Genomic DNA, 5,234 nt, shown 5'->3' with positions numbered 1-5,234 from the left:
TTCGTATGGCTCAAATGGTTATTTTTCTGTGAAGTGATAATTGAGTTCCTAATTCCCTGTGGAGACGATACTCGGATCTTAAATTTACTCATTACTTGCTGCAATCCTAGTGCACTTGCTAGTGTTTAGATTGCAAACAACAAGTTTTTGGCGCCGTTGCCGGGCAATTTGAGTTTCAATATCATTAGTAACATAAGAATAGCTACATTGAGTATTTTGTTTCTCTGAATTTCTTTAGTATTAGTCTGTAGTTAGACATTTTGTCCATTCTGTATAATTCTGCAGCTTTTAAACTTGTGTTTCAATTACTTTTACTGATATTTGCTGCATAATTTTCGTGGTGCAGTTCTGAATACTAACTTGTAGTTTACTTTTGCTTCATTTTGATTTGTATATGCGTGGCAAAAACAAAAACAAATCAACTCTAGTCTTTGATCCTGACATAGACATAACCTTAAGGAGATTGAGAAAAGAGTCTAGAGCAGAAAAAGTCATAGGGAGTGATAGTGAATTAGAAGCTGTCCATTCTCCAGAATCTCAGAGTAATCCTAGAGTGAAAAGAACACCTACATCTTTGAGACAACTAAATTCAGAAATAGAGATGGCAGAACAAAATAGAATTAGAACATTAGGGGACTATGCAATTCCTAACATGCAAGGTTTTAACTCTTCTATAATCAGGCCAACTATTCAAGCCAACCATTTTGAGATTAAACCTGCCTTATTACACTTAGTCCAACAAGATCAGTTTTCTGGTGGAAATTCTGATGATCCTAACCTACATATTTCAAATTTTTTACAACTATGTGACACCATAAGAATAAATGGGGTTAGTGAAGAAGCCATCAGACTGAGACTATTTCCTTTTTCCTTGAGAGATAGAGCAAAATGCTGGTTACAAGCTCAACCACAAGGAAGCATTACAACTTGGACAGAACTTGTGAACAGGTTTCTAACCAAGTACTTCCCTCCATCCAAAGCTGCTAAGCTGAGAGGAGAAATTACATCTTTTGTTCAGCAAGATGGAGAATCATTGTATGAAGCTTGGGAAAGATACAAAGAATTGCTAAGAAGGTGTCCACATCATTGTATTCCAGATTGGATGCAATTGGAAACTTTTTATAATGGGATGAATGCAGTAACAAGAACAATGGTTGATGCTGCTGCTGGAGGTTCATTAAATACAAAGTCCTTGGAAGAAGCTCAGAGGATTATTGACATGATGGCATCTTCAATGTAACAGAATTCAAACTCAAGGAATCAAGGACGAAACTCTGGTCATGAAGCTAAAGTTCTGGAAACTTTTCTTGCACAAAACCAGCTACAAAATCAGATGTTTTCAGAACAATTAGCTGCCTTAACACAACAAATCAACAATCTGCAAACAGGGAGTATGCCTACCAGTCAGCTAAGTTGTGATTTTTGTGGAGGAAACCATGCAAATGGTGCATGTGAGGCATCCACAAGTGAACCACAAGAGCAAGTGAATTATATGAATAATTTTCAGAGACAACAGTCATCATATCCCCCTGGATTTCAATTTTCGAATAATAAAACTCAGTAGTATTCTAATTGGAATAATCAATATTCTGCTGCAAAGAATTCTAACTCAAATTTGCCTTTTTCTAATGCAGGTCCAGCAACACAACAACCTTATTTTCAGAGGAATTCATCCACTCAACCTCAAGGAAATCAGAAATTTTCCAGACCTATGAATGAGAGGTTGACTGAGATGGAAGAAACTATGCTGCAATTCATGAAGGTGACTCAAACAAGCTTCAAAAACCAAGAAGCTTCCATGAAGAAACTAGAGACACAGATCGAACAATTAGCTGAACAACTATCCAGCAGGGATGAAGGAAGATTTCCAAGCAATACAGTAATCAATCCTAAAGAGCAATGTCAAGCCATAACTACAAGGAGTGGAGCTGTAGTTGCAAGCCCTAAACCAGCAGAAAAGAAAGTGAATGGTGCAGTAGAGAGAAAAATTGAACAAGATCTGCAACAAGGAAATTTTAAGCTATTGAAGAAAGACCATTCAGAAGAAAAAGTAGATGTTCCTATGAATTCTGAAAGGAAAACCAAAAAGCAACTCTTTGAGGAAGCTTGTAAGCCAATAGACCCAGAAAAATACAAGAGGCTGCCTTATCCTCAAAGAGTCCAAAATCCAAAACAAGAGGAACAATTTGAAAGGTTTATGAATGTCTTTAAGAAATTATAAATTAACATTCCTTTTGCAGAAGCTTTGGAGCAAATGCCTTCATATGCAAAGTTCATGAAAGAACTACTTTCCAGAAAAAGGAAGCTAGAGCATGATAAAATAGTACCTTTGACAGAGGAGTGCAGTGCCATTCTCAAGAGAAAGCTTCCTCAAAAGTTGAAAGATCCTGGATCATTTAGCATTCCTTGTGAAATAGGAAACTGCACTGTGGGAAGAGCATTGTGTGACTTGGGAGCAAGCATAAATCTGATGCCATTGGCTGTTCTGCAGAAACTTGGCATAGAGGAAGTGAAGCCTACCAACATTACACTGCAGCTAGCTGATAGATCATACACTTATCCATATGGAGTTGTTGAAGATTTATTAGTTAAAGTTGATAAGTTCATTTTCCCTGCAGATTTTGTAATTCTGGACATGGAAGTGGATTCTAACATTCCTTTGATCCTAGGGAGGCCATTTCTTGCAACCGGGAGAGCTTTAATAGATGTGCAAAAAGGTGAACTTATGCTTCGAGTTCAAGATGAGAAGGTAATATTTAATGTGTTTGAAGCTTTAAAATATCCAGTTGAAGATAATACATGTATGAAGGTAGATATACTGGATGCTTTTATTACACAACACCATATGAAAGAATTTGATGAAACTGCTGTGTTAGAAGAAATAATATCTGCAGGGAATGACAAATCTGAAACTCTGAATGAAGAAGATATTATGGCTCGGCCGATGCAAAAACTTGCAGAAAATTTGGTGAAAGAAGAGCTGAAAAAGGACGATAAAGAAGAGGAAAAGCAAAAGCTAGAACTGAAACAACTCCCTTCACACCTGCGGTATGCATTTCTGGATGAGAAACATGAAAATCCAATCATCATCAATAATGAACTTAAGGAAGAACAAGAGGAAAAATTGCTCAGAATTTTGAGAGAACACAAATCTGCAATTGGATGGAGTATTGCAGATCTGAAAGGTATAAATCCCTCATTTTGTAAGCACAGAATTTTATTTGAAGAGAATTTTAAACCTGTTGTGCAGCCACAAAGGAGGTTAAACCCAGCTATGAAAGAGGTAGTTAAAAAAGAGGTCATAAAGCTGTTAGATGCAGGAATAATATACCCTATTTCTGACAGCAATTGGGTAAGTCCAGTCAAGGTTGTTCCAAAGAAAGGAGGTATGACAGTTGTACCTACTGAAAAGAATGAACTTGTCCCTATTAGGACTGTGACTGGATGGATGATGAATCCATATTTTGACTGATATTTTAGCATAATTCTAACACAAATGATAAGAAAAATATATAAAGAAAGCAGAAAAACTTAGAAAAAGAGAAGGAATTGAATTTTGTTTACATATGTAGTTATTTTAGCAATTGTGAAATTTTTGCTTAGGAATTAAGTTTTTAATCTTGTTTTTGTAGGAATAAATTGAGCAAGGATCATATTCATGGAAGTTTGATGACAAGGAAGAGGAAAGAAGCAAGTCTGGACTCCAAAAACTCAAGAATAAGAAATTGCAGACTGGGCGTGATCACTATTGTCAGTGAAAGTGATTACTTCAGAGCTCAAAGAAGAAGTGAAGCCTGGGCGTTACCACTTTTATCATTAAAAGTGGTAGTTCCAGAGAGGCAAAATATCAGGAAAGATCTGCGTAACCACTATTGTCATCAAAAGTGATCGTTCCAGAGAGTCTTCAACTTGGCGAGCTGCGCGTAGTCACTTTTATCAGAAAAAGTGATAACGCGCAACTACCTTGGCTCTGCGTTGCAACTTTTATCATCAAGAGTGATAGTTCCAGAGAGCTCTCAATATCAGGAAAATGCGCATGGCCACTATTTCTGGGAAAAGTGTTAACGCGCAACCAAAAACTCTTTGCGTAAGTACTATTTCTCATAAAAGTGATGACGTGAAAATCTGGGAAATTCTATAAATACCAGAAACGATCCGAAAAAAAGGGGATTCTGTTCATTTTCAGTTTTGTTAGTTAGTTTCTGGTTAGAGGAAGTGAGAGAGAGGAGTGGGGATTCAGATCTTGGAGCTTCACGAAGAGGAATTGGAGTTGAGCAAGCTTCCATGGCGTTTCTGAGTTTCTTCTTTTCTTCTTCTCTTTCTTTTTCTTCTTCTGCTGCCATGGCTGTGTAATTCGTTCATAGTTAGGGATTGTAGATCTGAAATGAACATGTTGAATTGATTTGGATCTGAATTTTAAGCTTTGGAATAGATTGAGTGATTGATTCTGCACTTCACGTGGAAATTGAATGGAAATTTGATTAACTAAATTCAGAGGAACTCTTGTCAATGGAAATTGAATTTGTTCTTCAAATCTGAACCAATCACCGAGATTATAGTTTTCTTAGGGATAAGAGGCTTTGATCTTGCAATCTTCTGGTTTCTTACACTTAAAGCAACATTAAATTGAATCAGATCTAAGGCATTAGAATGGTTTAATTGAATGTTAGGTTCACTGAGTTAAGGAATTAACCTCTGAATAATATAATGTGAAACTGATTGTCATTCTTTCCAGTTGCTTGTTAATTCAGAACTTTATTGATTAAACATTGGAGTTTTGGTGAACCAATTCCCTAGCTATGGTTTCTCCCTCTGTTATCACATAACTGTGTGTTCATTGTTCTGTTTTCTGCAAGTTCTTTACTTTTAATTGCTCTGGTTTACTGCTGTTATATGTTACAAATCTCATTCCAAAATTCGTATGGCTCAAATGGTTATAATTCTGTGAAGTGGTACTTCAAACCTAAATTCCCTGTGGAGACGATATTCTGATCTTAAATTTACTCATCACTTGCTGCAATCCTAGTGCACTTGCTAGTGTTAGATTGCGAATAACAAGTTTTTGGCGCCGTTGCCGGGGAATTTTGCATTTCAATATCATTAGTAGTAGAAAAGTAACTAGATTGAGCATTTAATTTGTTGCTTTGCTTTCAAATTGCTTTCTGCATAATTTTACTGCACCTTGTGTAATATTCTGCATAATATTTCTGTCTGCTGCATAGAATTTTTACATC

At 36.4% G+C, this 5,234-nt stretch overlaps 1 non-coding gene across 1 annotated transcript; it reads right to left on the bottom strand.

Moving 5' to 3' along the window:
• Positions 1-985: 985 nt before the first annotated feature.
• LOC113866427 lies at positions 986-1,092 on the bottom strand. The gene has a single exon (XR_003505067.1). It is a non-coding gene; the product is annotated as a small nucleolar RNA R71 (small nucleolar RNA).
• Between the last annotated feature and the right edge of the window lie 4,142 nt (positions 1,093-5,234).

Source organism: Abrus precatorius, unplaced genomic scaffold, assembly GCF_003935025.1.
Source record: "Abrus precatorius isolate BTA unplaced genomic scaffold, Abrus_2018 Scaffold4, whole genome shotgun sequence".
NCBI lineage: Eukaryota > Viridiplantae > Streptophyta > Magnoliopsida > Fabales > Fabaceae > Abrus > Abrus precatorius.
Note: the sequence above shows the minus strand (reverse complement) of the source record. Positions and strands in the feature narration are given on the sequence as shown.